Here is a 19,382-nt window from a genome sequence, read left to right on the forward strand (position 1 = left end):
GCCCATTGGATCTTTATTTTGTGGGCATTTAAAGAACATAGTGTATTTAAGGCCTATTGCAAATGTTGGCATCGCTTACCAGCATGTGCAAGACGGATTTCGGCAGATCTAGCAGATACCTGCAATTATGAGAGTGAGTACCAACATGGTAATTACATTAGTTTGTAGGCTACACGCTGTCAGTTTACCAGGCCTATAGTGAGACAATCCTCTAAGAACTGTCAGTAGCAGAAGTCAAGGAACAGAATACGGAGTATATGATACAGTAAACAAGCACGTGGCATCGGTTAAAAGATGAATAAGGAAATCAGTTATTAGCGAAATGACAATAAGATCCAGGCCCACGTTCGGCAAGAGTCGCTAAAATGAGTACCGTACAACTGGCGCTCGGCTGACATCGGTCGATTACGTTTAAGGATGATAATTTGGTTTAGAGTTTGCAAAGCCAACGAATGGGAATGCCAAATACAGGTTGTGCTTACAAATTAACCTGTTAAGTTTTGCGCCTTATTTAATCGGTCGCAAGCAACCGTATGAATCGATTCAAGTTTTATCGATGCAGTTCCACCAACCAATCGGTGCCCAAGACAAGAGTGCTCAGTTTTGATATCAGATCAAATAGATAACCAGTTTCTATCAAGTAGTTGTGAAATCGTATTGGAGCTTGTCAATTCACGTGTTTGTGATTCCTGCAGTAATTCATATCTTGCGGGGAATCACCAGCTTTTGTTGCTTTGAATTATCTGCACGGAATATTCAATCAAAATCGTGATTAGTTTTAAAGTTATAAGAATGAAACGGAACAAAAAAATGTTGCATGCTTGTGGCCTTCGAAACCCTAGCGGGAATTTATATTAGACAATACACAACTGACTTGGAGAGCAAAGAACGCTGAACTTTACTTAACCCTAGAACACTAAAGGGGGCCAAATGTTACCTCGCTACTAAACCATCGTAAAGTTAATTACTCCACATTTTATTCGAAGGATGTAATTTATATGCTATCCATTAGTTAATTACAATTATTACATTTCCAACGGTATGTTACATACCAAATTAAGTACAATATGTCTAGTTTTATACCTTATTGCAATCGTAAATTTGACGAGCGTTTGTAAATTTGACGAGCGTTTAATACTCTAGGTTTAACAGAATCCATATACGACCACCCCCCGTGTTTTTTTTTTTTTTTTTTTTTTTTTTATTTTTTTATCAGATTCCAAACCACTCCACGTATTATATTTGGTCATACCTTTTCCCATACTTTGTCCTGCGCAGTCACTAAGTTCACTTAGTCTTTCATAGAATGGGTCGTACGGATAAAGAAGAGAACGTCATCTGAGAAAGTTCTCAATTCGGCATGAATTTTAAAAAAACGAAGCATATTCTCTGACGAGGCAGTTCATTCTCAATTGTGTTGTTACTACCAACCCTCCTCCTTGAGAAGGTTCCCAGTGAATGTCGTCTGCCGCGTCCGGCAAAGAACACGCGTAATCTTACATTTCATTCCACCTGCTGAAACAGGCGAACTATTCAGTTTACTGTGCTTCGATTTTACTTTTATGTGCGGTAACAATTTATTAAGACGATTACGGGTAATTGTCAAAAATGCATTTTCTTGCACTGGTAGAGGATTTTCGATAGGCGGGGAACATTTATGTTACTGAAGTTCGGTGAACACATTATGCGAACGAAATCTTAAGGATACATGACGTTTTCATTTACTCAAAATTGGAACTCTTGTCAGAATTTTCTTACACGTGATAATTTTAGTTAAATATGACGCATAATGGTCTACTCGCGGGTCAAGTACGTAAGCGGTCTCCCGTGTGGTTTCCTTAAGAGAAGCAGATCACTAGCTTTGTAATAAACCAGTTTTTCTGATCCGCCTACTTTTTTCTAACATTACGAGATACCAAATTTAGGCCGTGAGAAAACATAATGAACATCTGAAAATGTGACACAGCTGAGTACATTCTCAAGTAGAATATATTCTCCGATTCGTTTTATTCATGCAAACCTGAGAATGTTCTCTGAAATTCGGAGAATAAAGTACATTCTCTGTTTTATTCATACGACGCTATTTTTGCATAGCTTGAAGTTCTGAGCGAGACGCAACCGTAATTATTCCGATTATGTGTTGCAAAATCAGCAGAGTATTAAACTCCAAGATTAAACCAATGTATTTACTTTCGCTGATAAATTGAGGAAAAGTTTGTTTTACTTGTTTGTACACCCAACCAAAACAAATGCGCATCATCTGGAAAATGCATGTAATGTCTTTTGCAGCGGTCTCTCCGCGATATTTTCAGAAATTTTATAAATTAAATAACTCAGTACATATCTCGAAATATCTCTTCTTATCTTACCGATTCCTAAACTTTAATATACGATGGTTATCAATGCAAAACAGTTTCAAGCCCTATTATTCCTTGGAGCGTCCGTTTACTCCATGGAATAGCTTCTCTGCTATCTGTTTTCTCTTACGAAAAGAATGAGGCAATGCTTGCCGATTAGCCGTGAAAGGAGGAGGATGTATATGTATGTATTGTTGAGCTAGTCGCCATCTCGATGAGATTCTGCATGGGAAGAAATTTAATACATGAACTAAACTAAATTAAATGTGTTCGCGTATTATTTAACTGATTATTATTGACAGTGTCTGCTTACTACGCTGTGTTGCACGGGATCAGTGGGGAACGTCTGATTTACACTGGACGAACCTGCCGTTTTGCATGCTCAAGATATCCAGTTACTTCAAATAAATAGGCTAACACGGTCTTACCAGCAGATCTCCGATCTTCCCCATGTGATCACCGAAAGTTAATAATTATCACAAATGTTTTCAGGAGATCGACTGACAATTTTCGTCGCACCGAGACTTCGAAATTGCTTCACTACCTTATGGAATTTAAGTTAAGCTCAATTTAATCAGGATAGAATAGTATTGAACTGTGTGAATGTGATAAGCCTGCTTTGTGAATGAAAATTCCCTTAACATACGCATGTTTTTACTATCCTGATCAGTGAAGCTAAATCAGGCCGATGTGAGAGGTTTTTAAATTTTTTGAATACCATACAAAAAATATTAAATGCACTGAGCTGACAACTTGGATGTTCGACAAGCTGGCCATGCGATGTGCATCCACTGGCTGGCTATGTCACTGACTGCACTGTGTTTAGAGAAAACATGTAAATCCTTGATGTTTTAAAGTATCGAAAAATCCCATGTATAAAACAGCATAAACATCTGATTATACACACATCAAAAACGTTTTGCACCACCTCGGTTCCGAGTGTTCCGTGACCTGTACAGAAAATTGGAATAGAGATCAACATAAACATCATTTCCGCCCTTTTTATTGCTCATGAAAACCACACACTGCATGTTGCACCACCATTGAGCGAGACCCTTAAAGGTGGTGGTCCAGATTGCTGAACACACCGGTACCTCTAATACCCTGTACCACGTCCTCTTGCATTGATGCATGCCTGTATTCGTCGCGGCATACTATCAACAAATTGAGCAAGGCACTCTTGGTCCAGATTGCTCCACTCCTCAACGGCGATTGGGCGTAGGTCCCTCAGAGTGGTTGGCGGGTCACGTCGTGCTTAAATAGCCCTTTTCAATCTCTCAGGTATGTTCGACAGTGTTCATGTCTGGAGAACATGCTGGCCACTCTAGTCGAGCAATGCCGTTCACAAGATGTGCACGATGGTTGCGCGAATTGTCGTCCATGAAGACAAATATCTCGCTAATATGTTGCCGACATGGTTGCATTCGGTCAGAGGATGGCATTCACGTATCGTAACGTCGTTACGGCGCCTTCCATGACCACCAGCGGCGTTTGTCGGCCCCACATAATGCCACCCCACAACAGCACCGAACCTCCACCTTGCTTCAGTAGCTGGACAGTGTGTCTAAGGCAGGCGTTCAGCCTGACCGTGTTGCCTCTAAACACATCTCCGACGATTGTCTGGTTGAAGGCATATGCGATTCTCGTTGGTGAAGAAAACGTGATGCCAATCCTGAGAGGTCCATTCGGCATGTTGTTGGCCTCATCTGTGCTGTGCTGCATGGTGTCGTGGTTGTTAAGATGGATCTCGCCATGGACGTCGCGAGTGAAGTTACGCATTATGCAGCCTACTGCGCACAATTTGAGTCGTAACACGACGCCCTGTGGCTGCACGAAAAGCATTATTCAACAGGATGGCGTTGCTGTCAGGGTCCCTCCGAGCTATAATCCGTAGGTAGCAGTCATCCGCTGCAGTAGTAACCCTTGGGCGGCCTGAGCGAGACGTGTCATGAACAGTCACTGTCTCTCTGTATCTCCTCCATGTCCGAACAACATCGCTTTGGTTCAGTCCCAGACGCCTGGACACTTCCTTTGTTGAGAGCCCTTCCTGGCACAAAGTAACAATGCGGACGCGATCGAACTGCGGTGTTGACCGTGTAGACATGGTTGAACTACAGACAACACGAGCCGTGTACCTCCTTCCTGGTGGAATGACTCGAACTGATCGGCTTTCCGATCCCCTCCGTCTAATAGGTGTTTCTCATGCATGGTTGTTTACATCTTTGGACAGGTTTAGTGACATCTCTGAACAGCCAAAGGGACTGTGTCTGTGCTGCAATATCCACAGTCAACGTCTATCTTCAGAAGTTCTGGGAACCGGGTGATGCAGAACTTTTTTGGATGTGTGTGTTAAATATTTGATTTGTAAGCGAGAAAAAGTACAGGAAAGTTTCAAACAGGGCTAATTGGAAGTCGCTAAGTGCTTATTATGAAACACTGGACGAATATGGTTTGGGTTATTTGCTCGTTTTTCATGCATCTCACTGTTTATGACGTAATGTCTCCTAAATTACTTGTCGTCCAATGATATAAATTTGCAGATATGTTCAGTGATATACATACTGTGTTCAAACTGTGCCGTTAGTAAAGGAGTAATAAATTATCATTTCTGATGCTGAAGCTAGACAGCATGAACAACAAAAATTTAGCAAGCGATAAACTGTTTCCTCTCATCATTTTGCGGAAAGGATGATAGAATGAAGAAGTCTAGTAGAGACTTGAAATTGTGTGTAACGTTTGTTGGAAGTCCGTAAGTGGAGTCATTCTCAAATACTGGATGAATACATCCGGGTATCTGCGCGCCATCAGTTATGCTGCGCCAAGGGAAACCCAGTTTCTAACTAATACTTGCCCTATTGTGAGAAACTTTTAACGTAAGATTGTACCTCTCAGCGAGAAGATTATGTTAGCTTTTTAAATTTTCTCAGTAATTACATGGACTACTGAAAATCAATTTTTTGTTATTCATGGAAGCCGTTAGATAGACAACCTGCAACTGGAAATGGTTTCCCGGATAGCGATTTAATAACATGGTTTCTTGTAGCGGAAGATCTACGCATGTTCACTCGCAGTTAAACTCCAGTTTTCGTCAACTAAAGATGCGTATCTTGGGGTGACAGGATCTTCTAGTTTTTCCTTTGAAGTGATTTATCACAAAATACACTGAGGTGACAATAATCATGGGATAGCGGTATGCACATATAGGCCTACAGATGATGTGCATAAGCTATAGAAGGATAGGGCATTGGCGTAGCTATCATTTGTACACAGTTCACTCATGTGAGAAGGTTTACGACGTGATTATGGCTGCACGACGGGAGTTAACAGACTTTGAACTAGGACTGCTGATATTTTTAAAATGTCAGTCATCAGACATATCGATACATTGTCAGTAAATATATTGACATACCGATCAAAAAAATATCGGTTGCACATTGTAAATATACTGCCAGTTTTAGAGCTGTATATTTAAGTATTGATTTATTATTAGATATTCTGTGTATCAGCAAGCTAACAGCCTGCTTATCCCCTTCAGAGCAAGAACTGAAAGGGAAAAGATGCACATTCACGCTTGGCGATAACCACTTCGCTAACAATGGTACTTACAGGTAAGTGGCACAATAAAAGGTGTCCGATGAGTCCGTCGTTCTGTTTCGTTATGTATCGGATTTCATGACGACTTCCCTGTTTTTTTCATTTCTGCGAACGCCAATGATCTAGCAGATCTGGTGTCAAAATTGGGTGGTGAAGTTAAACGTTGCAGTTTCTGTTGGTAGCGCTGTGAGTTAATGTAGACGAACAGGAGAAACACTCTCGAAATCTTCGTATTATTATACACTCCTGGAAATGGAAAAAAAGAACACATTGACACCGGTGTGTCAGACCCACCATACTTGCTCCGGACACTGCGAGAGGGCTGTACAAGCAATGATCACACGCACGGCACAGCTGACACACCAGGAACCGCGGTGTAGGCCGTCGAATGGCGCTAGCTACGCAGCATTTGTGCACCCCCGCCGTCAGTGTCAGCCAGTTTGCCGTGGCATACGGAGCTCCATCGCAGTCTTTAACACTGGTAGCATGCCGCGACAGCGTGGACGTGAACCGTATGTGCAGTTGACGGACTTTGAGCAAGGGCGTATAGTGGGCATGCGGGAGGCCGGGTGGACGTACCGCCGAATTGCTCAACACGTGGGGCGTGAGGTCTCCACAGTACATCGATGTTGTCGCCAGTGGTCGGCGGAAGGTGCACGTGCCCGTCGACCTGGGACCGGACCGCAGCGACTCACGGATGCACGCGAAGACCGTAGGATCCTACGCAGTGCCGTAGGGGACCGCACCGCCATTTCCCAGCAAATTAGGGACACTGTTGCTCCTGGGGTATCGGCGAGGACCATTCGCAACCGTCTCCATGAAGCTGGGTTACGGTCCCGCACACCGTTAGGCCGTCTTCCGCTCACGCCCCAACATCGTGCAGCCCGCCTCCAGTGGTGTCGCGACAGGCGTGAATGGAGGGACGAATGGAGAAGTGTCGTCTTCAGCGATGAGAGTCGCTTCTGCCTTGGTGCCAATGATGGTCGTATGCGTGTTTGGCGCCGTGCAGGTGAGTGCCACAATCAGGACTGCATACGACCGAGGCACACAGGGCCAACACCCGGCATCATGGTGTGGGGAGCGATCTCCTACACTGGCCGTACACCTCTGGTGATCGTCGAGGGGACACTGAATAGTGCACGGTACATCCAAACCGTCATCGAACCCATCGTTCTACCATTCCCAGACCGGCAAGGGAACTTGCTGTTCCAACAGGACAATGCACGTCCGCATGTATCCCGTGCCACCCAACGTGCTCTAGAAGGTGTAAGTCAACTACCCTGGCCAGCAAGATCTCCGGATCTGTCCCCCATTGAGCACGTTTGGGACTGGATGAAGCGTCGTCTCACGCGGTCCAACTGAGGCGCCAGGTGGAAATGGCATGGCAAGCCGTTCCACAGGACTACATCCAGCATCTCTACGATCGTCTCCATGGGAGAATAGCAGCCTGCATTGCTGCGAAAGGTGGATATAACTGTACTAGTGCCGACATTGTGCATGCTCTGTTGCCTGTGTCTATGTGCACGTGGTTCTGTCAGTGTGATCATGTGATGTATCTGACCCCAGGAATGTGTCAATAAAGTTTCCCCTTCCTGGGACAATGAATTCACGGTGTTCTTATTTCAATTTCCAGGAGTGTATGAATCGACTTGACACGTACGTGGCGTTGGCTGTGTTCATGTTTGGGGGCCTTGCAGCGAGTTCTCGTATCCAGTGCCCTACTGGTCTGAGAAGCCATCTCAGAATTGACGGACATTCTTAACGATGAAAATGAGGGTCGTGACAGAGCAGCGTTATGTCAAAGACAACCACATATCAAGTATGTTGGGTCTAAAATTAGGTTCCAGGAGGAGAACAGCGGAACAATGTATGGCCACATGGAGCGAGGACGTCAGTAGAGTGCCTCTCTGGCATCCTACACTGTCTACAGACATGTATCAGATCGTTTGGGTCGCCAACTGTAGCGATTTCGCTTAGTACTGAATAAGGAGCTCGCATTGTATATAAAAATATAGATGGCAGGAAAGAAGAGATGTGGAAGTCTATGTGAAACGTTACCAGAAGGGGCAAGGTAACAGAGCAAGCTGTATAAAATTTCAGATGTTTCAACTACTCCTTTTGGATTCACCTGTACTTTGAAAACTGTGTAATCCACTGCACAGGATATAGTCAGAAGCCTTCGTTGCGTCCATCAATTATTTTTCTTCTTCTTCATCATCGTCATCGTCATATTTTTCCCCAGTTATTAATCTGAGTCTCCTGACTACTTACTACACCCAAATCCCTTGATAATCGTGTTTCACCTGTTGTAATATTTATCAAGTTGTACATCTTTTGCCAGCTACTGCTCCTTTCAGTGCCAAGTGCCTGTATAATGTCATTAATGTTGATAAGACTTAGTGAGCTATTGGTGGAAGAGAACCTTGTGGCTAATGAGAATTGTGCAATACATTAGTTCATGTAGAACTCATGTCGTATTTCTAGACATTTATCGGTACTACAGCAGTAGGGCCAACTGCCTGCATTTCGTTGATCTGTATCTATCTGCGCCCTCCATTACCTCTCTTTCAGGGCCATTTTTCCTACTATATAAAGTCTGGATTTTCATTATAAAATGCAGAGTGTGGAGGAATAACATCACGTCGATACGAAGTCATAAGAGATGTTAAATGCAAAAACAGGACAATTGATTAATAACAGTTTCACGATCTTGAAAGTCGGAATATTTTCATTGTATCTATAAGTTACAGAAATAATAATTTTGATATATGGGACTAAATTCCTGTGCACACAAAAGCTCAAGTGCCTTCAAAGACATTCACTGCAGTGTCTGCTAACAATATAGATGTAAGTAGTTTATTTTTGAAAAATATGCCCTTCGTAGGCATATGTGAAAAAAAACTCTCTCACGCAGAAAAATAGGCTCTTTTTCACTGCGACAGCCAGTTCCCCGGAACTTACTGACAGGAAGATTACGTAGCCACAAAATTATTCCAGTGGTGAACTGGAAACATGCAGAAACCTTTTTGTTACTTAAGTGAGGAAAAAATTGTGTCTGAGGTCTGGAAGCTAACACTGGTGAAACAAAGATTTGGAATTGGACATCAGTTCGGTAATATAATTTTTGTGGGCTATTATCACTTCCTATTTACGAATAACACCAAATCGTGCTGTTGTTTGGATTCCACAGTAAACATCCCACTCACTGACTTCGTGAGCTGGTTGTCGGATAGCAAGATGGCCAGTGCAAATCGTTTCTACCTCTACTATTACATTTGTACAAAACTGAGATATTCTATCATTTACAGCACAACGGCATATACTGTTTGCCCGATACGATAACGGCACATAGTGGATTATACTGTGTATGACTGCATTATTAGTAATGAAGTATCGCTTGGAGTGGTCGAAAATGTCTCACCACTTCTGACGGTACAGTGCGGCACAGGGTGTTCCAAAGCCTTTGCGTCAAATGTCCAGGGGTGATGGTAACGTCATGTGGAACAACTTTCATTCCAGACAAAATGTCAGCTGGCGCTCTCCAGTGAAGCTAGGCATCCTTCAGTATTCGCCGGCCCTGGGGTGAAGAGAATTCTTGGAACTAGCAGAGCCTAGCAACCACGCGTGCTGCATATTGCCTAACTCAGTAAACTGACAGTTACCTTCAACTTGAAAACCTTAAGAACAAGTGTCTCTAAGGGGAGAAAGATATTTCAGAAGCGGACCAGGAACATTAATTTAGCTGGGACTATCCCCTTTCGTACGGAGCAGATGACTGGACTATAGGCAACACATAAGGCATACTCATGCCACAGAGTGCTTACTCCCTGCCACCTCTTAGGGGAATAAGCAACACGGAAAGGGTGCCTAGCGTTGCCAGGGAGTGAACATTTCTTTTCTAGCAAAAGTTGGTCTCCATGGCGTGATGTAACATCCCTAGACGTTTGATGCAAAGACTCTGAAAAACCCTGCATTCCATCTCTTCAATGACCGGCCTCTAAAGGATAAGTCTTTTTTTTTTTATCCAAACGTTGTTGGAGAATTCTGGACCATCAGGATGAAAAGGGTGGAGTGATTGACTGAGCTGAGCTTGGGTCAGGCGTTTACTGCAACGTTTATTAAATTTAGCATTAACACGTTTCAACATCTCAAAGAAATATGAACAAGTCAAGACTGTTTCAAAGACTTAATCTTTTACTTACATGGATCATTTAAGAAAACAGTCCAGCAAATAACCTCTCAACAAGACGGCTTTAACCGAAATGTCTTTCAATTATTTAAACACACATAATGGAACAGTCAAAAAAATTCTTATCTGAAGAAAGACTTAATGCTTTAGTTATCTCAAACTGGCGACTAATAGTTAATTGCGCCGTATAATACACAACGTCCTTGAGGAAAATAAACTTTGGTGAAGACAGGCCGGAAAGTGCGGCTTAGTTGTAAAAGGGTAAACTGAAAACCAGGCAATACATACATGCAACCATAACTACCAAAGGAAACTTTTGATCATATAGTCCTCTTCCTTACACTAATACACAAGCATGGGGAACGAAGCTGCTTAGAGACTGTTACATAAATCACAAGGAAAACAATTTTTGACACGTTCAATTACTATTAGAAAATGCTGTTATAATAAATACGGTACATTCATGATAATAGACTATAGGGCGAAACAACGTTAGCTTCCATTGTTCACTAAGTGCTGTATCGGCGTCATTCTCCTTTCGACGTTTGGCGCGAATTTGGCACATCGATTGTTTCAAGTAATAAAGAGAAAGGAAATCTAACCTGCAACAGACTATAATTAATAGCCATTAATCACTGTTCTTAACATCAAGGTAATTCAATATTTATCCCTTTTACTTCAACTGCTGACCAGCGTAAATATCAGCACACATCCCAGTAGCTGATAGTTAATCATGTGAGTGCAACTAGGTTTCAAGCAGAAGCGTCAGCGCCCAAAGAAACACTCTGTGTGCCTTAATACAGTAACACAGTCATTCTGCGGACTCAATGCAGCTCATTGCTACCCAAGGCGGATCTCAACATGTATTACAGTACCTTTTTGCACATAGAGCAACCGGAGCCCATGCTCGCACTCACGCCACACATTCCCATTCTTCCATCGTACAGGCCCAGCATGATGCAGACGTCCGGCACGCAGTCTTTCAGATCATAAACTTGCCGACACATGCCAGGGCAGCTGCGGACGCCTGTTTACTAGACAAGCCGTCACAACTGTCTGCATCCTCCTCCCGCCCCGTACCGTCGCTGTCCATTTCCTCATTGCTGGCTCACAGATAAACATTCTTTCTCGCAGCGGTCTCGTAAATCGCCTACGTAGGTCACGCGATGGAACAGTGCCAACCATGGTACAACCTATACTAAGTTATCTACCCTCAGTTTTACACATATAGGTGGACCTTGCATCTTCATTACTGGTTCACGATAAAAACTTTTTTTAAGCGACGTATTACTAACTTTTTAGGGTTCAAAAATAATTTGGTGCAGATCGTGAACTAGTCGTTCCATTTACCGCATTGTGCAATGAAGTAAGTACACTTCAGCATCGTACTCCACTGTGAATTACTTCTTTTCTGGTTTCTACAGAGCTGGTAAATCATGACTCTAGCAGTGTTGGATAATGCATGGACATCCAATACCTCGTTGTCCATTTCTGGTAGATACTTAACAACAACAGAATTCACCCAGCCTACCGGTTTCTGTGGTATTTTTTGTCAGGATTTACTCTCGGTCAAATGCTTTGAAATCAACATCTGACTTGATTCCTAGTGCTGAACATTTCCTGTAAATATGACCTTTCTGTGCAGAGAATTTAAACAGGAAATGATGCCTATTTCTGCAGGAACTAGTTTGTAAACTGCTTTCGACTTGGGAAGTCCATTGGCTGCAATGTGTGTATCTTTCAAGGATGATACGGATGGAATTACAGTGGGTGAATCTGAAACAGCCTAAGACTTTGAATGCGCATTCTTTGACGAAATAATTCAATACTGTGGACTAATTAGACTTCCTCTCGACACCCATAATGACAGGTGAGCTCACTGCAGTCTTAGACTGTTGCTACTACTCGTATTTCAAAGGAGTCCAGCACAGTAACTTTATCACATTCCTTTATTCACAGCGTCCTTTACAATTGCAGTTGCAGTTGCACACACACGTTGCAGACTTTTCACAGCACAGATGGCGTAAGAGTCTCTTATTCCCAGACATCCTCCCACCCCCGTTCAACCTCAATGGGGATGACGAGTTGGACCAGTCGACAGGTCTTATGCCAACATCTGACTTCCAGAGAATGATGCATCTTATCTTGTTGTCTCTGCCGTACCGCACCTCTTCCGCCACTGCTCTCTTCCATAAGTGCCCTTGTTTGATATATCCTCCTGAAGTAGGACGACTTCCCTAACTCCTGGTTTCATTCTTTATGGATGTCCGTTCACCTTATAGTAGCTTCATAGCATCTTTTGTCTTTTGTCTTAGTCAGAACACCTTGGCAAGATCCCTCCTAGTTGCTGGTTCTGGCCCACATGGAATAGTTACTAGTTTGGCACTATTTAAGAAGTGGGCTGGCGTCAGTGCCAAATCGCTCTCTCGATGAATGAAGGATCTCGAGTTTACTGTAGGTTCTATTCCTATCAAAATGGTGTTTATGACCTCTTCCTCCACCTGAGAGCGACTAAGCACATACCTCAAGCAACACTCGAAGGAGCATATCATTTGTTCCCACCAACTTCCGCACCAAACCGCCCTTGGTGGTATGTACCTTCAGGTGATTCCGTGGTGGGCACAGTAATACTGTGCGTCAGTATGCTGGACAGTTTAGAAGAGCTCAGACGTTTCTGTCTTGGCTGCAAGGAATGTTGTAGCATTGTTTGAGTAAACAGTGAGAAGTAGGCTTCTACTGCCTGCAAAAGCATTGTATGGCCATCAAAAACCTACCTGTGGACATACCGGTGACAAGTTGAATGAGAATTTCACGTGTTGTGGCGCATGAGAACAGGACCATGTAGGATTTATGTGTGCGTGCGTGTGTGTGTGTGTGTGTGTGTGTGTGTGTGTGTGTGTGTGTGTGTGTGTGTGTGTGTTTGTGTGTGTGTGTGTGTGTGTGTGTGTGTGTGTGTGTGTGTGTGTGTGTGTTTTTGTGTGTATAATGGCCCAGCGAAATCAATGCCTGTTACTAGAAATGGTCTTGCAGATTGAACTCTGTCCATTGTCAGTGGAGCCTCCATTCCTTCATATTGACGGCTCCACACTGTTCCCCTAGCAGAATGCGTATGCTTAGATGGTGTAGTTTTACATGTGTGCGTTTGCTGAGGAGCTCCGTGAAAAGATGAGGTCTGTCCAGGATAATGGGATACTTCTCCGAGTTGGACAAAGCAGCGTCTTGTACCACTGAGCCGAATAACTGGAGTTTGTAATGTTGAACAGGGGTTCGGTGAGAGTAACCAGAGTGACATTTTCTGTATTTTGGCTTCTGACATTGATTTAGATGGAGCAGGGATGTCCAATCGCCGTGACTGCTTGTTTTCTGAAAGCAATGGTGGACCACATCAACACATGTCAAGTGTTACTAGTAGATCTGCTTCTATTCCCCGTCAGGATTTTGACTTCCAGGACAGTGTCTCCATTGACTAGGTTCAATATAGGTGTCTGTGTCGCCTGATTGCAAATGAATGCTTTCCATTTGCTTCAATCATTTCGTATACATTCCAAGGTGACTGTTGAGTCGCTCCACAAAGTAGCTTTGTTGGCATCAAACCCTGTTTCCGAGCAGAACTAAGAAAGCAGTCATGCACCAACCAATGAGAAAAATCATTCCAAGCTAGGAAAGATTACTGTCTTTATTGGTGCCAAGCTGTTCTTCTTGCAAACAATATGTGCTGTGTAACTGACTTTAGTTGTTGTCTATACATGCAGAACAGTACCACAGGCTCTTTAAGATGCATCACAGAACACATACATCTCTACAGTGTTACTTGTGTCTGCTTGAGTTTGCAAAAATCTACCGATATAGGAATGTGCAACAATGACAAATGATGCCCAAGAGTGTCACCAACGTGTAAGATCCGTGGGCAAAACTTACTTCCATGCATGACCTCTCAGACACGAGTTTTGGAAGTTGAGTTTATTAATAACCCCAATTGGTGTGAACAGACAAAGAAAGTCATAGAAGTGAGTGATTTCCCGAAGAACATTTCTCTTGGTTACCAGTTTGTCCCTCAGGGCTTCAGCTGTCTTTTGTCAGTGGAAAGAAGAATCGTCTTTCGTGTTCCAACTGATTCCCAAGACTTGCGTTTTGGGATTGGTTTCAAAGCCTTTGGCATGTCATATTGGCTTCAGATCTTTCGAATTAGCCGCCCATTTGAAAAGTGGAAGGCTTATTTGCAGGAAGAGGCTGCTGTCAATTCGTGATAAACGGTTGCAGTATCATCACTGTCTCTCATACTAACTACAAAATCGTCATTGAATACAGAATTCTAGATGGGTGCTATTTAGTCACTATTTAGTGTTGCTAGCTCCCTTACTGTAGCTGACAAAAGGAATGGGCTTTACCAAGTCCAAATGGCAAACGCTTGTAGCAATATGTGATCACGTCATCTGTGCTGGTGTATGCACCATTCTCACCTAGTTCAGCACGGTACCAAAAAAACTAGTGAGATCTCTGTCCTCTTCATTCAGGGTCAACTGTAGGAAGGGTTGACCCACATCAATCACTACTCCCATAGGAAGTTTGCGGAATCGTAGCAAGGTTGTGAGGATGCCTGGCAGTAAAGTTTAGAGGGCATCATTCAAAGACAGGAAGTCTTGTTCGTGTGATGATGCATCAAACACGTACCTGTATTTGATGCTTCTATTACTGTCTTTCTTCAGTGTGGCATGTAAAATACTGTGTGGTCCTCTGGTACAACTTCTACCTGATTCCTCTTAATGTGATTTGATATGATCCCATGATAAATGTACTTCAGTTCTTCATTCCCTTGCAACTTGTTTTGTAATGAGTGGAGAAATGCTTCAGCAGCAGTGAGGCTGCTGGAGAAAAGCATATTTTCCTTCCGAGACAGACATACAACTCTGCTGCCATTCTCTATGCAGTATGACCCTCAGAACTCTTGCCAGATGGTGGTGCATGATTGTGAATGCTCGCTCTTGATGCTCTGTTGTGCCGATTGTCCCCAAGTCCCAAAAACAGCACACTGACTCATCAGATACCTCACTCAAGATTACCTGACAGTTGCCTTATTAACTGCAGTGTCAGTTGTGTTTCCACTGAGAACATATCCAAAGATTGTGGGAAAGGGAACCAATGAAGGTCATACGTTAATTGATTGTTTCAAGTGTTGTGTCCCAGGTACAAACTACCAAACATGATGAAACACAACTCAGCGTAATCACTCGTGTCCAGGTCAGTAGCCGAAGTTCATCTCCCGTAAGCACTGTCACAGTAACAGCGTCGCGACTGAGAGGAGACCTGCTCCGTACTCCAGGAAGCCCACCAGACGACGCCCCCCTCAGGGTCGCGACGACGCGACTTACAAGGGGAGGTCACTACGTTTGAAACGCGGATTTACTGTAAACTTCGTACAGTCGTAGTACTCCATGAGGACAACAAAATGTGTAGCAGTAGTGCGTACTTCTCAAGCGTTACTGAGAAAATCACAAGATAATTTCGGTCGTCAAATATATATCTGTGCGTGGCCATTCTAACCATGAAGCGGCTACAGGCGAGTGGTGCCGGCACGGTAGCTCAGCGTGTTCGGTCAGAGGGCTGGGTGCTCTCTGTAATATAAAAAACTGAGTCAAGGAATCAACGATCAACTTGAACGGATGTCTTGTAACGTCCGCCCAGACCAAACGCAACGAACTATATCGAAAAAAAAAGTATTCGGTCAGAGCGTCAGCTTCCCTTTCTAATAATAATAATAATAATAATAATAATAATAATAATAATAATAAACTGAGCGAATGGATGAACGAACAAATTCAACGGGCGTTATCGGACGTCCGCCCTGAACAAATTCAGGGAACAATATAGAACAAAATGTTTTTTTTAAAAAAAGGTGGTTGGTGTTGAAGCCGCTGGATCGAGTTCCGTTGGTTAGCTTTTTTTTTATTTTCAACACAATCATTTTCTTTATTATTTATATTACAACTGATATAATGGGGGAAAATACTTGTAATCGGATGAACTTCTATTAAATTTAAAATGTTATTTGGCAGTCTACTAATTTTTATTATCACAAATAACATAATATTCATAACCACCTTTTTTTAAAAAAAAGAACATTTTGTTCTATGTTGTTCACCGAATTTGTTCAGGGCGGACGTCCGATAACGCCCCTTGAGTTTGTTCGTTCATCCGTTCGCTCAGTTTTTTTTGTGACAAAGGGAAGCTAACGCTCTAACCGAACACGCTGAGCTACCGTGCCGGCACCGCTCGCCTGTAGCCGCTTGCCGGCCGAGGTGGCCGAGCGGTTCTAGGCGCTACAGTCCAGAACCGCACAACCGCTACGGTCGCAGGTACGAATACTGCCTCGGGCATGGATGTGTGTGATGTCCTTAGGTTAGTTAGGTTTAAGTAGTTCTAAGTTCTAGGGGACTGATGACCTCGGAAGTTAAGTCTCATAGTGCTCAGAGCCATTTGAACCATTTTTGTAGCCGCTTCATGGTTAAAATGGCCACGCACAGATATATATTTGACTACCGAAATTATCTAGCTTGAGAAGTACGCACTACCGCTTACACATTTTGTTGTCCTCATGGAGTACTACGAGTGTACGAAGTTTGCAGTAAAGCCGCGTTCCAAACGTCGTGGCCTCCCCTTGTTAAACACGTGGGGTTGCATCATGGTTGACTCCGTCGACTCCAGCGGTATGACTGCCGCATCTCTTGTAGCGCCCTCACTGTGAACACTTTGAAGTAAGCCACCCTGCTGCTGCTGTAGCGTTGGCACACGGTGCTCGAGAAGGCGGTGGCCGCGTCGTACGTGAGGTGGCCGTGTTGTATGAACGCACGGCACAACACCAGGGTCACAACTTTCCAATAATAATCTGCGCCAATCTGAACTTCAATAGGTAGATCCTCAGTACCTCCTCTTAGCTATGCCAGCCGTGTACCCTCTCTCTAGGACGCATCTCCTACATCTTGTGGTACCGTCGGTTGATGAAAGAATTTGTTGCTACAATCGAAAGCTGCAACTCATATGAGGGCGTTGGTGGAGTATCCCATCATATCAAAACGATTCTTTCTCCTCGAGAGGGATGATTTGTAGGGTGACACAAATATCGTTAACTCCAAAGTTCTTGTTCCAGTGGCACTGAGATAGAAAGATTCGATCAGCGAATGGTGGATAAAACTTGAGTTTGTCAACGAAGAGGTGCAGCCATCACCGCATACGGGACACTTGTAGACACTGTTCCGCAAGAGAATTATGTACCCACTGCATCTGCCCTTCATATCAAGGTTAAAATGAAGGTTAGCTAGAAGAAGAAGCTACAAAATTCAGACCCATGATGTGTGTATTGCGAAGAAAGACGGCACTGGAGCCAAGATTACCAAAAGGTTGCGAACTTGCAGAATAGAACACATACGCTAAAGAAAATTAACCTCCACTTTCTATGCCTTAGACACGGTCAGGACAAAAATCAGCGCTTTAAACTGGGAAAGGCATCCTGTGCGAGGTGTAAGGATGTGCGCCAGACTTCCATATGTAATAACCATCTCACGACAGTCGACAAGACTGAAACGACGACTTCTAACTTAACACTCTTATAAATTGCTCGTGTCAGTATTCGAGGACCAACTGGTAGGAGTTAGCTGACACGTACCATCCTAGACGCAGGGTGCAGGGAATGGCAATTGAATCTCAATGTAGACAAGTGTAATGTGCTGCGAATACATAGAAAGATAGATCCCTTATCATTTAGCTACAAAATAGCAGGTCAGCAACTGGAAGCAGTTAATTCCATAAATTATCTGGGAGTACGCATTAGGAGTGATTTAAAATGGAATGATCATATAAAGTTGATCGCCGGTAAAGCAGATGCCAGACTGAGATTCATTGGAAGAATCCTAAGGAAATGCAATCCGACAACAAAGGAAGTAGGTTACAGTACGCTTGTTCGTCCACTGCTTGAATACTGCTCAACAGTGTGGGATCCGTACCAGATAGGGTTGATAGAAGAGATAGAGAAGATCCAACGGAGAGCAGCGTGCTTCGTTACAGGATCATTTAGTAATCGCGAAAGCGTTACGGAGATGATAGATAAACTACAGTGGAAGACTCTGCAATAGAGACGCTCAGTAGCTCGGTACGGGCTTTTGTTTTCGAGAACATACCTTCATCGAAAAGTCAAGGAGTATATTGCTCCCTCCTACGTATATCTGGCGAAGAGACCATGAGGATAAAATCAGAGAGATCAGAGCCCACACAGAAGCATACCGACAATCCTTCTTTCCACGAACAATACGAGACTGGAATAGAAGGGAGAACAAATAGAGGTACTCAGGGTACCCTCCGCCACACACCGTCAGGTGGCTTGCGGAGTATGGATGTAGATGTAGATGTAGAACGTTGGTCGTCGTGCTTGGATAAACCAGTTTCTGCAAATTTCTTCTGGATGATGCTCTAGTGGTAAGTTCCTGTGGGACCAAATTGCTGAGGTCATCGGCCCCTAGGGTTGCACACTACTTAATCTAACTTAAACTGACTGAGGCTAAGGACTAAACACACACCCATGCCCGAGGGAGGACTCGAACCTCCGACGGGGGAAGCCGCGCCAGCCGCGCCCCAGACCACGCGGCTTTCTTCTGGGAACGCGCGTAGAAGTTTGAGAGCAAGCACTCCCTTCCCCCCCCCCCCCCCCCCCCCCAAAAGAATCCACATCCTCCCCTAATGCTCGTAGCGCTTGAATTCGCTGATGACAGTCAGTGTAGATGGTGTTGAGAGGCTCTGGACTGCCTCAAGTCGGCGCGTTAAGGTTCTCCAAGAAGTGAAAGTGGATTTGGATGATTTTATTCATATCCCCGTATTCAGATTTCAAAATTTGCTTCGTTTCTTCATGTGCATTTGCTGTAACAGCAACTCCATCGTCGCACGCTAAGGCCATTCATTACGCAACAACGGCGACGCAATGTCAGAAGAGAAAACAAGTTCTGTGTTTGCTGCAGAGACAGTTCTGCTGCGGCATGGATAACAGGTGCGTTACATTATGCGACTGAAATGGCCCAGCAACTGGAAACGTACTCCAAAGTTGAAGTACACGGCACAGTAAGATAATTGAGGGCAAAACGTCTAAACTGCACTCAAATTCACTGTGAAATTCTAACGGTGTGGGGGCAGAATACTGTGCCGTGTCCTGCCGTATTGAAATGATGTCAACAATCTGAGCAAGGCTGCAAAGACTTGGG

At 43.8% G+C, this 19,382-nt stretch overlaps 1 protein-coding gene across 1 annotated transcript in view; it reads right to left on the reverse strand.

Annotated features, from left to right (window-relative positions):
- Positions 1-19,382, reverse strand: part of LOC126335883 (beta-1,3-galactosyltransferase 5-like) — a 168,295-nt gene that overhangs the window by 67,004 nt on the left and 81,909 nt on the right. The gene's annotated exons all lie outside the window — the stretch shown is intronic.

The sequence above is a fragment of the Schistocerca gregaria genome, chromosome 2 (genome assembly GCF_023897955.1).
Source record: "Schistocerca gregaria isolate iqSchGreg1 chromosome 2, iqSchGreg1.2, whole genome shotgun sequence".
Lineage (NCBI taxonomy): Eukaryota > Metazoa > Arthropoda > Insecta > Orthoptera > Acrididae > Schistocerca > Schistocerca gregaria.